The sequence below is a fragment of the Diaphorina citri genome, unplaced genomic scaffold (genome assembly GCF_000475195.1).
Source record: "Diaphorina citri unplaced genomic scaffold, Diaci psyllid genome assembly version 1.1 scaffold2315, whole genome shotgun sequence".
In the NCBI taxonomy this organism is placed as follows: domain Eukaryota; kingdom Metazoa; phylum Arthropoda; class Insecta; order Hemiptera; family Psyllidae; genus Diaphorina; species Diaphorina citri.
In genome coordinates this window covers 8,912-27,324 of record NW_007379739.1, presented here as the reverse complement: position 1 = coordinate 27,324, position 18,413 = coordinate 8,912, and the positions used below count along the sequence as shown (strand labels likewise).

The window sequence follows — 18,413 nt, the reverse complement described above, 5'->3', positions numbered from 1 at the left end:
TTGCAAACCCTGGTCGAACAAAAACATTCACGTATACTGGTTGAGTTGGTAAAGTAGGTACATATATCTGTAACCTAGGTAACACACGTATACTGGTTGAGTTGGTAAAGTAGGTACATATATCTGTAACCTAGGTAACACACGTATACTGGTTGAGTTGGTAAAGTAGGTATATCTGTAACCTAGGTAACAGGTAACACACGTATACTGGTCGAGTTGGTAAAGTAGGTACATGATTCCGGAGCGAAGCGACGGAATTCAGCTAGTGTAAGATAATAGGTACTAGCTGGATGGGTAATGTAGGTATAAGATAGGTACCTACTAGCTGGCTAAGTATTTATTTGAGTAACACACGTATACTGGTTGAGTTGGTAAAGTAGGTATATCTGTAACCTAGGCTCGGACGACCTTGGTATTTCTTCTTCTATTGAGTTTTGCTCCAGTGTGTCTGCTAGTCAATAGCATGTCTACCAAACACCAGGAGGTTCTCTCAAGGTCCTCCGCTCTACAAAATCTACAACATTGACAGAGCTTGATTTGTTCACTGAATATTTTTAGGAGGTTTGATAGTGGGAACTTTTTTGAAGAGGTTTGACAGAGGGAACTGTAACTGCCAAGGTCTTATAGTCCCGAAATCGAAGAGAGAACGACATTATAGGAGAAAGCCAGCCGTTCCGAGAACGAACATTATCCGGCCGTTCCGAGAACGAACATTATCCCATCAGGATAAAATCCGCCCCGGGGCGGGAATCGAACCCGCGGCCTAGCGCTTACAAGGCAGACGCACTACCAACTAAGCTAACTAGGCTGGCAAGAACGAACTTTATCTGTTATAGATCGATGGTTTCTAATTCCAAGTTCACCGTGCTAACTTTTGTGCAGTTCTGAGGTAAGCTATTTAGTATTTAGTACAGTCCGTTATTCTCGACGTTTTGCGTGAAAGTGTGACAAAATAAAGAATTTTAATTGTGTTAAGCACACTCTAATAAATATTAATAATAAAAAAAAAAAAATGTGTTAAGCATGAATACTTGTCACAAATGTCGTTCCCCACTTAATATACTGCGCTAATTTTTTGTGACTTGACTTGAACTCGAACCACCAACCTCCAGATTCAGCTCCGCCACCGTGCTAAGCACTGCACCACTGAGGTTGGTTTATAGTACATTTTCTGGCATCCACCGACAGTGCAAAGTCCTTTTTCTCTGCATTACAGGGTCCGACGATGGACTGGATGCGTCTCAAGGTAGTTGTTACACCCCCAGTATGAGTAGTGGCACCCAGTACCAATCTATTGAAGGGGGATCAGGACCGGGCAGCAACTTTGCCATCTCTAACTGCAATATTCACCTGAACAACATTCAATTGAGAGACACGGCCGACGCTTTGACCCCCTCCAACCCTCGCTATAGGGGAGGTAAAGTACTATTTTTTTCGTCTCTCAAATCAGAACAAAAACAACAATATTTATACTCTTATACAAAACAAAACAAACGGTCAAACACTAACCTACTAACCAAACAAACCAGCTAAAAAACAAAAAAAGAAAAAAAATGAACCCAAGTCGGGATTCGAACCCAGGTTAGCAAAAGTATTTTCCTCTGTACATCTTTGATTTTTTGTAATCGTAAACGACAGAGTCAAACACCAAGGTTATATTTTTTTGAGTGTACAAGTGAGGAGAAATAGAGCTATATGAAGTGAGAATTGCGTTTATTTTTGTACTCGTTGAATAAGTAGTGTCGTGGGGCGTATACCTTATCCATTTGAATATGGCAGCAAGGAGTCATCTAAAAAGTAGGCTACGTTGCCAAACGTGTCAAAGGTTCAACGGTAGAATATCTTTAAAGGAGGAAGGTACATTGCACAGTGCTTCCTCCCACAATGATACTTTTTTTTTATGCCGATGGTATTTAGTATTCGTAATGTTTATGTATTCCTAAAAAAAAAAGTAACAAAAAGATGATTTCTTACTAGAATTGAATAATAATAAATTGTTTATTATTTTATTTCATTTTTTGAATAGGTAATAAAAAAAATATGTATAAATACCTAGGTGTAAATAAATGTTTATGTTGATTGAAAATAAAACTATAGAAATAAAATAATTAATAACTAAAAAACTGAAATTAGAACAACACTATTAGGTGTACAATGTCTACTAAATCCAGATAGGTAATGATAATGAATGATCACAAACATACCAAATTGCATAATAAGTACCCGATGCGAGTACTAAAAATAGATACCATCTTTACCTGTTCTAGAATTCAACCTCTTGGACTTGACCCTCAAAAAAAAAAGGTTACAGATCGAAGCTACCTCTGCTTTTTAAAAGAGAGAGTTTATAAAAATAGCCCTTTACCTTAATTGCAACAATGCAAGGAATTCTCGCATTCTGATTGGTTCTTTCATTTTGGGTTGATGACTCATTGCTGCCATATTCATCTGGATGAATCATAGATAGATATTGTGATAGAAATTAGTGTCCGCCCTACACTTGGAGTTAGACCACGCTACGCCACTGCAATACCTATGTACCGTATTTTTTTTTTTTATTTTCTACAAGTTCGGCCATGCCTTTTCTATAAGTCTGGCCATACCTCGGGATTAGTTGGGATGAACTAGCGGGATTCCGGAGCGAAGCGACGGAATTCAGCTAGTGTAAGATAATAGGTACTAGCTGGATGGGTAATGTAGGTATAAGATAGGTACCTACTAGCTGGCTAAGTATTTATTTGAGTAACACACGTATACTGGTTGAGTTGGTAAAGTAGGTATATCTGTAACCTAGGCTCGGACGACCTTGGTATTTCTTCTTCTATTGAGTTTTGCTCCAGTGTGTCTGCTAGTCAATAGCATGTCTACCAAACACCAGGAGGTTCTCTCAAGGTCCTCCGCTCTACAAAATCTACAACATTGACAGAGCTTGATTTGTTCACTGAATATTTTTAGGAGGTTTGATAGTGGGAACTTTTTTGAAGAGGTTTGACAGAGGGAACTGTAACTGCCAAGGTCTTATAGTCCCGAAATCGAAGAGAGAACGACATTATAGGAGAAAGCCAGCCGTTCCGAGAACGAACATTATCCGTTTAGGATAAATTTCGCCGCGGGCGGGTATCGAACCCGCGGCCTAGCGCTTAGGTACAAGGCAGACTTTGAAAAAGCTAACTAGCTTGGTTGGTAGCGCCTTGTAAGTGCCAGGTCGCGGGTTCGATTCCTGCCCAGGACGGATTTAATCCTAAACGGATATTGAAGGGACTCCAATGAATCCAGATTCTTGAATCCTTCCAATCTGGATTCAATGGATTCAATACAAATAATAATAATAATTTGAGTAGGTGATGTATGGAGGTCAAGGCTGATATTGTAAAGCTAATATTCGAGAGCTAATATTAATAAAGCTAATATCAATAACCACTGTGTAGAGGGAAGGTTAGGCTCTAGGTATAATTCATTTGGCCATGTGAATCAAATTGACCTAAGATCTGGTTGATCTTGAAATTTGACCAGGGGAATAGACGATTAGTACTCGTTATGTAGGTACCTTTTCGTAGAATGTGTGGAAAAAAATTTAATCAAGAGATAACGAAGGGAAGAAATTCATGGAAAAACCCTACATCTCAATTGGCAATATCACATTCAATTTAATAATTTACTATGTATGATGGAAAAGAAAAGTCAATGTGATTAATCACATTGACTTTTCATTGTGATTAATGTGATTAATCACATTGACTGAATTAATCACATTGACTGATCTCAGGTACCATAAGCTTTGTACAAAACAATACGGAAAAGAAAACTAACAGGAAAAAAAAAAAAAAAAAAAAAAAAAAAAAAAAAAAAAAAAAGAAAAAAAAAAAAAAAAAAAAAAAAAAAAAAAAAAAAAAAAAAAAAAAAAAAAAAAAAAAAAAAACAAGCGAACGAACAGATAGACGGACAGACAGACAAAAAAGGAAAACATAATAATACGCTCACTCAAGTTAAGAACCGTTGCTCGTGGTTGTTATTCGGATGGGTGGCCATCTTTTGCTTGCTGCGGGTTTTTCCCAACCACGCTCAATCGGTTGAAGTTATAGGACGGTTAGGTAACATGCAAAAATAGAATCATTGAATCAGACAAAAACCCCGTGTGAAACGTAACACAAATTACTGAGGAGATATTGAATATGTGGACTTGATTTTTGCACTAATTGTAATCAAGGCAGATTGTTAGGATTCTTAGAAACAAAGTGAATTAAATTTGAAGAGCCCACGGGGGAAAAAAAAGATAAATGATTAGATCCAATACCAGAGTAAAGGCCCGTTTCCACTTGTTTCATCCGATTTTTTTCCCGAATGTTCTGTAGGTAATGTAATTTATACATATGAGAGTGTTCCCACTTACGCACGACACGATATTTTTTCCGAACGACAAGTTTGCCAAAATTTGGTCTAAATTGGACACCTCGTTGAGGACCTACCTATTTGTCGATATTTCCGAGGGTCGACATCCTTTCTCCAATGGAGTGTTCGTAATCATATCCTTTGTTTTTTTTTTTTACTTTATATTTTTTTTTCGAATGTTCTGTAGGTAATGTAATTTATACATATGAGAGTGTTCCCACTTACGCACGACACGATTTTTTCTCGAACGACAAGTTTGCCAAAATTTGCTCTAAATTGGACACCTCGTTGAGGACCTATTTTGTCGATCTTACCGAGGGTCGATATCCTTTCTCCAATGGAGTGTTCGTAGTCATATCCTTTATTCATTTATTATTCATACATATTTACCAATTTATCATTATGTACATATTATATTCAATCTTTTTTTTTTTTTTATCAATACTTGGATTAGAAAAGGGCAAGATCAGCTTTTTACCTGACCTTATCAATGGAAGCATACTTCGCTAATCTGTGTTGCCAGTAATCAGTAGAAGTCTTTGAATCGAACTTAATTATTATTAAAAGAAAAAAAAAATGTTATTAAAGTATTCAAAAAAAGCTTATCGGGGGAAAAACAAAGGTACCTACATAGACTGTATAAAATAGAAGGAATGACTGTCAGCAAAGTAAAGGGATGGAAACGAAAGCTGTCTCGATTTTTTTCTTAATTCAGTACAACACTCAAGCAAGGTACTGGGTGCAAAATAGAAGAGATGTCAATATCCCAAACTATGTCAGGACTGGTAAGGGCAACAGCAACACATCCTAAATCTAAGGTATAGATAGGTGCTAAAGTTCATCCAGATCAATGTGACAGCAGTGAGTCATCAACCCAAAATGAAGGAACCAATCATATTGCAGGAAATCCTTACATTGTTGCATTTGAGGTAAAGGGTAAAGGTCTATTTTTGATAAACTCTCTCTTTTAAAATGCAGAGGTAACTCTAAGTTCAGAGGTTTGATTCCAGAGCAGGCAAGGTGGATATCGCCCAGCCTGACTTTGTTTCACTGTCGGAGGAAGCACTGTGCAATATACCTTCCCCTTTCAAAGATTCTCTACCATTGCACATGTGACATGTTTGGCAACCATGCATATTTTTTTTGCTGTCACATTGATCTGGACACACTATAGGAGCAAAGTTTCATGGTACATAAGACGATGTTCTAAACTCCCAAAGTATGTTTGCCAGGACTTAGCAACAGAAACACAACATCCTAAATCTAAAGATTCTAAAGTATGGAGTATTATGTTTAATGTTTTATTTTCTTTATTTGACAATAACAAGTAAATACAAATACAAGAGGATCCTTCCTAAGACACAATGCTTCTAAGAAGGATATTATTACAGCAGATAGTTTACTTAACTATAAGTATAAATAAAAATATAAATGAATAAAAAATGGAATACAAGAAAGTTGGACCTAAATCTATTTGGACCTACCAGGAATTATAGGACCTAAATCTAAAGTATGGAGTATTATAGGACCTAAATCTAAAGTATGGAGTATTATAGGACCTAAAAATCTAAAGTATGGGGCAGTGTGGACGGTTTTCTATGTTGTCAAGGCAGTGTGGACGGTTTTCTATGTTGTCAAGGCAGTGTGGACGGTTTTCTATGTTGTCAAGGCAGTGTGGACGGTTTTCTATGTTGTCAAGGCAGTGTGGACGGTTTTCTATGTTGTCAAGGCAGTGTGGACGGTTTTCTATGTTGTCAAGGCAGTGTGGACGGTTTTCTATGTTGTCAAGGCAGTGTGGACGGTTTTCTATGTTGTCAAGGCAGTGTGGACGGTTTTCTATGTTGTCAAGGCAGTGTGGACGGTTTTCTATGTTGTCAAGGCAGTGTGGACGGTTTTCTATGTTGTCAAGGCAGTGTGGACGGTTTTCTATGTTGTCAAGGCAGTGTGGACGGTTTTCTATGTTGTCAAGGCAGTGTGGACGGTTTTCTATGTTGTCAAGGCAGTGTGGACGGTTTTCTATGTTGTCAAGGCAGTGTGGACGGTTTTCTATGTTGTCAAGGCAGTGTGGACGGTTTTCTATGTTGTCAAGGCAGTGTGGACGGTTTTCTATGTTGTCAAGGCAGTGTGGACGGTTTTCTATGTTGTCAAGGCAGTGTGGACGGTTTTCTATGTTGTCAAGGCAGTGTGGACGGTTTTCTATGTTGTCAAGGCAGTGTGGACGGTTTTCTATGTTGTCAAGGCAGTGTGGACGGTTTTCTATGTTGTCAAGGCAGTGTGGACGGTTTTCTATGTTGTCAAGGCAGTGTGGACGGTTTTCTATGTTGTCAAGGCAGTGTGGACGGTTTTCTATGTTGTCAAGGCAGTGTGGACGGTTTTCTATGTTGTCAAGGCAGTGTGGACGGTTTTCTATGTTGTCAAGGCAGTGTGGACGGTTTTCTATGTTGTCAAGGCAGTGTGGACGGTTTTCTATGTTGTCAAGGCAGTGTGGACGGTTTTCTATGTTGTCAAGGCAGTGTGGACGGTTTTCTATGTTGTCAAGGCAGTGTGGACGGTTTTCTATGTTGTCAAGGCAGTGTGGACGGTTTTCTATGTTGTCAAGGCAGTGTGGACGGTTTTCTATGTTGTCAAGGCAGTGTGGACGGTTTTCTATGTTGTCAAGGCAGTGTGGACGGTTTCAGTCGACATCGACCGACAGCCGGTCGACTATGTGTGGACACACCTTGAGAAGTCTATATCCCAAACTATGTATAATAATAATAATAATAATAATAGTGCTTATTTATATTGCTCGCATAGGACCGAAAAGTCCCTTTACTCCAGCAGTAGGCTACTACTATTCTTGTGGTCAAATTCTCAAATTATATTGAGGATAAAATTCCATACCTCGGCTCGGATTAAACCCACGCCCTCCTGTTTACCAGGCGAGTGCCTTGACCACTACACCACCGAGGCAGGTTGAATGTATGGCAGGATAAGGGCAATAGCAACAGAATATTCTAAATCTAAAGATTCTAAAGTATGGAGTATTATAGGACCTAAAAATCTAAAGTATGGTGTATGGATAGGAGAGATTTAGTTGATGACATCATGATGCGAATGTCCTTGGCAATACAGTGTGGTATCTAACTCTCGATATAACTTAAGGTAGAAACACACTACCTTCCATCACGTCACGTGAACTCATGGGGAGTCAGAAAGATATAGTTCAAAGTTTTCCCATAATAGTGTGGGTAATTTCGTTCATTATAGCTACACTACTATCACCTTACGTTACGTGACGTGATGATAGTGTGTTTCTTACCTTTTTTTAAAGAGGTTTGACAGAGGGAACTGTAACTGCTATGGTCTTATCAGAAATCGAAGAGAGAAGGAAGACAGGATAGGAGAAAGCCAGCCGTTCCGAGAACGAACATTATCCCATCAGGATAAAACCCGCCCCGGGCGGGAATCGAACCCGCGGCCTAGCGCTTACAAGGCAGACGCACTACCAACTAAGCTAACTAGGCTGGCTTGTTTCTACCTTGAATAACTCGGTGTTGGAAGTTAAAATTCGTAGAACCAAGAGAGTTACGAGTTACGTAAGTACTTATTTGAACAGAGTGTGGGTAGGTAGGTTATGTAGCAATTCTCATTTCTCATTCATTCGAACTGAATCAACTGACTATATCAGAAGAGTGACCTACCAGTTCTAAGATCTAATATTGTACACTTGTACAGTAGAACCTCGATTATTTCAACTAATTGGGACCACTACACATTCAAGTGAAATACGAAAAGTTCTTTCAGTTTCCTCTCTACCAATCTACTTTCTGCTCTCCCAAAATTTCTCTCTCCCAAAATTTACTTAATTCTCTTCTTTTCCTGGTAAACAGGAGGGCGTGGGTTCAATCCCAGCTGAGGTATGGAATTTTATCCTCAATATAATTTGAGAATTTGACCACAATAATAGTAGTAGCCTACTGCTGGAGTAAAGGGACTTTTCAGTCCTATGCGAGCAGTATAAATAAGCACTATTATTATTATTATTTCTAATTTCTATGATATTTTCCTCTGATAAGATAGGATATCCTTTGAAAGATAGAAAAAAAACAATGGATTTTAGAGTTGAAATAATGGAAGTTGAAATAATCGAGGTTCTACTGTATAGTCAACTGTAAAATGTACACGTACAGTAGTATAGTTAGCTTTGAGGGTAGCGCGTCTGCCTTGTAAGCGCTAGGCCGCGGGTTCGATTCCCGCCCGGGGCCTATTCTAAACAGATAGGGTTCGTTTTCGGAAGGGCTGGCTTTTTCCTACCCTGTGTTCCTTCTGACTTCTTTCGGGACGATAAGACATTAGCAGTTACAGTTCCCTCTATCAAACCGCTTGAAGAAATATTGTTATTATTTTTCACCAATCTTTTTACAATGACAATGCCGCCACTGGTCGCTACTCGATTGAAGTAGCTACTCCAGTGTCCTCACGAGGCTGAGTGCACACCGAACTCCAAGCACAGAGCCGAAAAAAACCTCGGCCCCGCCGGGAATCGAACCCGGGCCTCCTGCGTGCAAGCCTAGTGTGATTCTCATTCGGCCACAGAGGTCGCTCCTATCTCGAGCATATATTATTGTCCAGAAATTCTAGATCTATCGTGTCCACAAACAATTTATTCTGCCACGATAGTACTGTTTGACATGAAACCCCTTACAGGACACACACAACATGATGTACCTGCCTGCTGTCATGTTATAATTACAGATACGAGATACGAGGAGGTTTATAATTAGTTTTAATTTAACAAATGGTAGAGAATGGTGCACAGTAAGGATAGATAGGTTTGACTGGAGAATGTAAGCCTCAACTCACATCAGTAGTGCGGGGCGATACTGGCTTTTTCCTACCCTGTGTTCCTTCTGACTTCTTTCGGGACGATAAGACATTAGCAGTTACAGTTCCCTCTATCAAACCGCTTGAAAAAATATTGCTATTATTTTTCACCAATCTTTTTACAATGACAATGCCGCCACTGGTCGCTACTCGATTGAAGTAGCTACTCCATTGTCCTCACAAGGCTGAGTGCACAAAAAAATTCTCAAAAAATCAGAATTTCGATGAGACTGAATTCTGAAGATTGTAGAGCAAAATTTTCAAAAATTTCGCCTGCGGCGTAGCTCGCACCAAATCGGTTTTTTGGGATTGCTGCTCCCGAAAGTATGTTTAGTGGCCACCCCTGCTCTATAATAATTCTATCTCCATACTCCATAGCCATGTTATTATGTCTCCACAACCTAACCTAGTTATTTTGTTTCCAGTCTGCACAAGGTCTAGAGCCGAAAAAACCTCGGCCCCGCCGGGAATCGAACCCGGGCCTCCTGCGTGCAAGCCTAGTGTGATTCTCATTCGGCCACAGAGGTTGCTCCTATCTCGAGCATATATTATTGCCCAGAAATTCTAGATCTATCGTGTCCACAAACAATTTATTCTGCCACGATAGTACAGTTTGACATGAAAACCCCTTACAGGACACACACAACATGATGTACCTGCCTCCTGTCATGTTATAATTACAGATACGAGATACGAGGAGGTTTATAATTAGTTTTAATTTAACAAATGGTAGAGAATGGTGCACAGTAAGAATAGGTTTGACTGGAGAATGTAAGCCTCAACTGACGTCAGTAGCGCGGGGCGATAGAAAAAAAAAATGTATTAAAAAATGAGGTTTGACAGAGGGAACTGTAACTGCCAAGGTCTTATCGTTCCGAAAGCGAAGAGAAGGAAGCGTTTACCCCTTCATGTGAGTTTAATTACAGTTAGTTGTAAAGTAACTTCCCGAGATCAAGAGGCTGTTGATAATGGTGCATGGTTAATATAGGAATGCAGGATAGGAGGAAGCCAGCCGTTCCGAGAACGAACCCTATCCGTTCAGGATAAAATCCGCCGCGGGAGGGAATCGATTGAAAATACATCATTGGCCCGTGACAGCAAGTGTGGTCGCGCTATTAAGCCCAAGATCAAGAGGCTGTTGATAATAGTGTATGGTTAATATAGGAATGCAGGATAGGAGGAAGCCAGCCGTTCCGAGAACGAACCCTATCCTTTCAGGATAAAATCCGCCGCGGGAGGGAATCGATTGAAAATACATCCTTGGCCCGTGACAGCAAGTGTGGTCGCGCTATTAAGCCCCAAGTGGAATCTCCTTGTTGGAATAAAAATAAAAGTACGATAATAAAAGTACGTTTCGATTGTGCAAATTATTTAACGGGTTACTTTCTGGTGTTCTCGTGTTGACCCAGCACCTAAATGGGAAGTATTGTGTCTCTTCTCGCCCATCTGATGACAGGCATACTATGGGATGGGCATGCTACGACACAGGCCACAAGCGTCTAATGTAGCAGTTGTTCCATTGCTACGAAATAAAAACGGCGGTGGAACACTCATCTTAAAAATAAAAAAAAAATAAAAAAAAATAAAAAAAAAATGAAATACAGCTTAGGTATATCCGGCCTTCTCTTATCAGCTTATCAGTTTGTAAATAATGAAAATGCATATGAATGGTAGTTCAGTATCAGTATAGCTTGACAGAACGTTCGAACGCTCAGAATTTCAGATTATATGACGCCAGTGACAATTGGTGACTCAGCCATTACGTAGTTCGTGTACACAAACATTGGAAGAGTGCAATGGGTACTTCACTTGTTGAGTGTTTGACTCACAACTCATACAAGTGAAGCACTTGAGAGTTTCAGACTAATATCGAGGGTATCACCCACGGCCAGGGCCGTTTTTAGAGGGGGCGAGAGCCCCTCCCCAATAAATGTCGACATAGACGTTAACAACAACAGGGCTTCATTTTTACTTTCCTTATCCTACCTATAGGAAGGAAAGTAATGTAATCGGGTCTAATTTTCGATGGTCAGATTTTAGTGCCAAAACACGTTTTGAGGTCCCTAGAGCCTAATTCCAAAATTTCAGCCATTGGTCCGTGTGTGTCTGTCTGTCTCGACCTAAAAATCTAAAGTATGGTGTATGGATAGGAGAGATTTAGTTGATGACATCATGATGCGAATGTCCTTGGCAATACAGTGTGGTCTCTAACTCTAACTCGATGTAACTTAAGGTACAAACACACTACCATTACGTCACGTGAAGTCATGGAGAGGCAGAAAGATGTTAAAGTTTTCACTTGAAATTTGGTATGCAGCTGTCAAATGTGACAAGGATGCGACACGAAACTTTTGGTTAAGACCGGTGCAACGGTTGGCGGCATTTCGGCCGCTTTTTGGTGGTTTTCGGTGTAATTCAATAATATCTGGGGAACAGTATGAGCTAGAGACTTGTCTATGGGGTAAACTCCGAAAATTTGGACCATCCACCCTCCGGTACATCATTGTTTGAACTCTTGGGACCCCTCCCTCAATAAAAAATCCTGCGTACAGCCCCTGCCTATGACCTAATTGAAGATTTGACGAATAATAATTTAAGGGAGATGTTTTCATACAAGGGGGTCTGTGGGTGAACACTATGGAATATGCATTGGCAGCCAGGGTGTGGAAAATTCATGTCTTCTTGGCCAAAGTACCACAGAGGCAGATAATGGAATGCGACTCTGCTTTCATCTCTTGTGAATCGGATTATAGTATTTAATAGACACCCAAGAAGGTGAAAACAGTGACTTTTACACTTCCACCAGTTCAACTTATACCTACACAACCGCCTCCTCCTGCTAATAATTCCACTTCTTCAATTCCAGTACAATCTAGAAGACGAGTACGACCAGCCATTGATCCTGAGTCTCTGCGACGCTCAACTCGAACACGGGATCCTGTCCAACGTCTCAACTATTTCATCAGAGGGGGGTGACTGTTGTGTATCCACCCAGTATTTACAATCATTAGTCCACTCTGTATTCTGGTTGCTAAGGCAACATCTCAATAGATAGTTTTCCCTGCCTTCCTCTCTTCCCTGAGCATTTTTCAGTGTCATTAATTTTTCCAATAAAACATATTCGATCTACATTTATTCTTCACTTTACATATGAGTTCTTCTTCCTACAATAAAATACACAATACTTTTTGGCGACGAGTGTAAAGCATAGTTTACGTGCCTGTACAATTTTCATTCACAATGAGTTCATCAGAAGAAACTGCTGCGATTCTAAAACAGTTGAAGATTCAAGGGGAAGTTTTGCAAGCTATTCTGAAGAATCAAGCAACTGCTGCTTCTACAAAAGCAAATACAGAAAGTACATCAGCTGGAACTATTGTAAGTCATAATATTACACATTAATTTTTCCAATAAAACATATTCGATCTACATTTATTCTTCACTTTACATATGAGTTCTTCTTCCTACAATAAAATACACAATATTAATCTCATCTCAGCTCTTGTTAAATCGGACTATCTCATCTATTGTAAATTGGACTATAAGTATTTGGGGCTCATCTGCTGTAAATTGGACTATAGTATTCGGGTCTCATCTGCTGTAAATCGGACTATAGATAGTATTCGGGTCTCATCTGCTGTAAATCGGACTATAGTCTTTGGAATCGCCGATTGGCTATTTACTTTAGATGTTGATAGGATTTGGTCTCACCGGTAGATGCTGGTGATGATGATGATGTCACCTTGAAAAATATTCTCATCAATACCTGTTCCTAGTAATAATATCCACTATTCATACCACTCTGCCATTCACCATGATTATACATATGTAAAGATACCTATTTGCCATGATTAGATACCTAACTCTGGCTCTGGTACATACGTATTTCTACCATATTCTATACCAGGGGTGGCCGTAACACGAGCCGCCGATCTTATGCGGCTCTAATCATGGTTCATACTTGTTGAAAAAAATTCTCTTCTTAACTATATTTTCTTAGTTTTTTATACCATAACTTATGTAGGTACTTCTTCACTTTTGTTTCTTCGTTTTTATCAGATATTTTTCAAAGTTTTTTTTTACCTTTTTTTATAATTATTTTCAAATATCTTATTGCTTGATGCTTGTTTTCTTTATCACCTTTTTTTTATTATTTTTTTTTTCTTAATTTTTCACTTTAACCAGTGGACCGTTTGAACGTAGTTTTAAATGTAGAAAGCTTTAGAATAGAATAGAATATGTTTTATTTGCACATAAAATACATTGAAGTACATTGTGCAATGGTCAATTTCTATATAAATTCATATAAGATAATATAAAATTCAAAATAATTATATGATAGCTATTATACATATTATAAATAACTTACTAAAAAGTCGATGACTCTAGCATTTTTATGATAGGTCATGTTATGATTTGATTCAAAGTAGGTAACTTTATTACTTTATTTAAATAACTTTTTCGTGATATAAAACAATATAAATATACTACACTTAATAATAAAAGTGTCCCCTAAAATCAATATTTACTAACTAATATTGTCATGATATAAAGCAATATAAATATACTACACTTAATAATAAAAGTGTCCTCTACAGAAATAAACTCTATCTACAATTCTACAGTAATAAACTCAAGATCTATCTACAGAAATAAACTCTATCTACAATTCTACAGTAAAGGATCTTAGCTCTATGTCTCTAAAATCAATATTTACTAACTAATATTGTCATGATATAATACAATATAATTGTCCTATTGTAAAAGCAAGAAGTTTTGTCATATATGTAATACAATAAAAATTAAGGAACTTGTCATTTTTCTAAATAGTTGTCATGATATAAAACAAAATAAGTGTCCTAAAATAGCAAGTATTATTATGTAAAATAAAACAAGATAAGTTGGTAAATGGATAACAGTATAGACTAATTCTGATAAGATATAAGTAGATTTTATTTCATATGAACTTGTTATTTCTAATTTCAGGCTAACATTGTGTTTATTTCTTCCTGTGTTGTATTTAGGAATTCATTTGTTGTGAGTGTAGTATGCCATTTCTAATTTCAGGCTAACATTGTGTTTATTTCTTCCTGTGTTGTATTTAGGAATTCATTTGTTGTGTAGTATGCCTTTTTAACTAAAAAATTTTGAATCGTGTCTTTATATTTGTTTACAGTCGTTGTGCAAAGATTCCGAGGTAACTTGTTGTATGCTGAAAATTTTAAGTTCGATCAACCCAAACTGGGGGCCCCGCGCCTTTGAAACTGCCCCGGGCCCCGCGGGGGGCTAATCCGGCCCTGGTCTCATGTCTTCTCTTCTATGATATACATGGTTACTCAGACATACGGTTTACATAGGTCTTCATAAATTTATGTCAAACTACATTGTGGGGAGTTAGGTTCATAGAAAAGCCTTATTTCTTTTTAACTTTTTCTTTTAATTTGTACCCACTTTACCTATATTCAAATTGTAAACAAAATTACATCAATAAAGAGGTCTTATATTGAAGTGTTGGTATAATGGAACAACTTGTTCTGAGCTGATAGTCTGAGGTTGGATTTCACCAATATTTTTTTTTTCTTTAGGAGGCCTATATTTTTTCTGTCCTTGGCTAACAGCCTGTTAAATTCCATTTGAGTTTTATAGGCTTAACAGGGCTGTTAACCTAACAGGCTGTTAAGTTCCATTTGATTTGTATAGGTTTAACAGGGCTGTTAACCTAACAGGCTGTTAGGGCTAAAAAGAAGGTTGGTGAAACCCTGACAGACTAAATAAAGCTCTACTTACTGTTACCTATTAGCTAAACACAAGATTAGGTTAACCACATGTTCCCTGACCTGACGTAATGCATGGTTTTAGCAGGGCTCTGGGGGCGAACCTTACTTTAAGATTGTGTTTATATATAGGGCTAGTCTCGGCTCAGCCGCTCAGCTTTACAAAAATTGAATATCCATATTCTATTCATCAAAATCGATACTTTAATCGATAGATCAAAATCGATACTTTACAAAACAAAACTCGATATTTTATTTTACTTCGATTTTTCAAATCGAGCCGAGCCTAGCCCTGTGTACAACTACAACCTGATTTTGATTGGGCTTTCAATTTCTAACTATCACGGTGTGTTTATGTAACGGGCTAGGATGAGCTCGAACAACGTGGATAGCTGTCCCGGCGGCAATTTTTAAAATTCATTTTATATTTATTTTTGTTTGCTTTGTAATTTGCTTGTTTTTAATAGCTAATATAAATGAAAAGTATAATAAAAACGTGCAAACTAAAGATAAAAAGTAAAAAATGAATTCAGATTGTAGAAGTTGCGGAAAAAAAATCAAAAATTCGAATTTCCCGCCAACTTTACACGCAAAAAGGCCGACGATGGCCTATCTCAGCCCTGTACATAAACACAGCCTTGGGCGGATTTCACATCTAGACTGCAACTTGTAGTATACGGCAGTTTTCATGTTGATGGCTACATAGTCTTATGGGCCTGTTAACACTTAAACTTCAAAAGTTCAAGTGTGAACAGGCCCATAAGACTTAAAGTTCAAGTGTGAACAGGCCCATAAGACTATGCACTATACAGCCATCAACATGAAAACTGCCGTATACTACAAGTTGCAGTCTAGATGTGAAATTTGCCTTAATGGCCGACCTTACCATTGAGAGCTAACTCAGTGCCAAGGGTTTTCTTTGACATTTCCTTAACTCTGGATTACTTGGAAAACTCTCTGTGGTAAGATTTCGGCATAAGTGTCCTAAAAAACGGACGTTTTTGTGTGTTGGCGGACTTTTTGGGTTGTTCAAAATCAAAATTTCTTCTCATTGTGTTGTCCCTGTTTTGGCTATGTATCGAAAAGCGGTCATAACTCGTAATACTATGTACATATAAATTGTGCAAAATTATGAGATTTTATTTCGGCCTGTATATACATTTTTTTTTTTTTTTTTTTTTTTTTTTTTTTAAAAGTTTTTGTTTGTGTGTTTGCGTTTTTTTTTTTTTTTTTTTTTTTTTTTTTTTTTTTTTTTTTTTTTTTTTAAGAGGTTTGACAGAGGGAACTGTAACTGCTATGGTCTTATCGTCCCGAAACCGAAGAGAGAAGGAAGGCAGGATAGGAGAAAGCCAGCCGTTCCTAGAACGAACATTATCCCATCAGGATAAAATCCGTCCCGGGCGGGAATCGAACCCGCGGCCTAGCGCTTACAAGGCAGACGCGCCACCCGAACATTATCCCATCAGGATAAAATCCGCCCCGGGCGGGAATCGAACCCGCGGCCTAGCGCTTACAAGGCAGACGCAGATCAGGATAAAATCCGCCCCGGGCGGGAATCGAACCCGCGGCCTAGCGCTTACAAGGCAGACGCACTACCAACTAAGCAAACTAGGCTGGGTGTATACATTTTATGCAGTTTCTAGCACTTTTTTTGTTATCTGGGTATTAATTGCTAGGGTTTTTAGTGAAGGGGGTTTCACCCTCCGTTTGGTGACAAGCTACCCGTCTCCTCACATTAATCTCACCCTGCCTGAGTGTGGCCGGGAAAAGCCAGCATGCGATTGTCCAGATGGTCACCCATCCCGGTACTAACCACGAACAAGGTTGCTTAACTTCAGTGATCCATGGGGATGGAGGAACTCGTACATTCAATGTGCTATCGTCGCTTTAAAATCTTTCAGTGAGCTTGAAGAATATTGCTTTAAATGCTTGCACTTTTTTTAATACCTGATTTCACAATTTGTCCAATAATTTGCTCTTGCACGTTTCGTTAATTTGCATTTGCACCCTCTTTGATATTTTTCGCTCTTGCATAATTATTTGATATTTTTACTTTCTATTACTACAGTATAGCGAGCTATATTAGTAATGAAAGTATTGCAATCGGTCCAAATGTTCAATGAACGAGGATCTTTTTTGTTTGAAAGAGAGAGGAAGGGGCATTGTCTGGCCGGGCGACTTTAAACAGAGAGTAAACCAGCCATCTCATTTGATTTAACCCACTGCTTCGTTTGACTATTTTTCATCACATGAAGAAAACATTTTCCCCCCTTTAACGATTACGCTGCTAGGTTCGGCCGGCCTTAGCTTGTAGTGCTTGCAGTTTTTAGCTTAGCTTGGTGTTTGTTTTGCTGGATTCTCTGGCTTATCTCTTCCTTTTCTTGCTGTGTTTGCTAAACTGTTATCTCAAATGAGACTAACATCACTACCGTAAATCGGGGTATTATTGTTTGTTAAGGGTAACATTATTTTTGGATTATTATTTTCTTCCAATAATGAAGAACTTCATTTCCAACTTAACTTCAAAAGTGAAGGTAATTAATCAGAAGCCACGGCGATGAAAAAGAAAGCTCCTTTTTGTGTTTAACCTAACCCTATAGTAACACTGGTCACTGCTCAAATTGTGAAAGCTCTTTTTTGCGTTTAACCTAACCCTATAGTAACACTGGTCACTGCTCAAATTGTGACAGCTCCTTTTTGTAGCAATTTTCCATTGACGTGACTTCTGAACAAATACCTACCCAAAATATTAAGTCCAAAGGGCCTAGAGTCCTAGATGTTTCATAATCAGAAGCCACGGCGATGAAAAAGAAAGCTCCTTTTTGTGTTTAACCTAACCCTATAGTAACACTGGTCACTGCTCAAATTGTGACAGCTCCTTTTTGTAGCTATTTTCCATTGACGTGACTTCTGAACAAGTACCCAAAATATTGAGTCCAAAGGACCTACACGTTACGTGGTTACGAAATAAAAGTGGTGTAACATCCGTCCTAAATAATTGTCAAAAACAAATAATAATACTCATGATTCATAGAGTTTACAATAGTTTAATGGTGGATTTCACCAATGACTTAATGGGAGATTTCACTAATGGGAGAATTTTCAATCGTCCAAAAAGGAGCTTTTAATAATCCAAAAACGAGTTTTTACTGATCCAACAAAGAGTTTTTAGTGATCCAAAAAGGTGGAGTTTTTAGAAACTCTTGTTTGTATCATTAAAAACTCCTTTTTGGATTATTAAAAATTCTCCCATTTGTGAAATCTCTGATTAAGTCATTGGTGAAATCCACCATGAGTAAGATATTGGAAATTAGAGCTCACCAATCAGTAGGTACATGAATTTCGCTATCAAGGGGGGAAACGGATGAATGAATATGGTACTAA

General features: G+C 38.3%; 1 long non-coding RNA gene across 1 annotated transcript; it reads right to left on the bottom strand.

The window, feature by feature from the left end:
• Positions 1 to 5,721: 5,721 nt before the first annotated feature.
• LOC113471338 lies at positions 5,722 to 11,515 on the bottom strand. Its single transcript, XR_003394075.1, has 2 exons — positions 11,376 to 11,515; positions 5,722 to 5,948 (listed from the first exon to the last, which is right to left on the bottom strand). It is a non-coding gene; the product is annotated as an uncharacterized LOC113471338 (long non-coding RNA).
• Between the last annotated feature and the right edge of the window lie 6,898 nt (positions 11,516 to 18,413).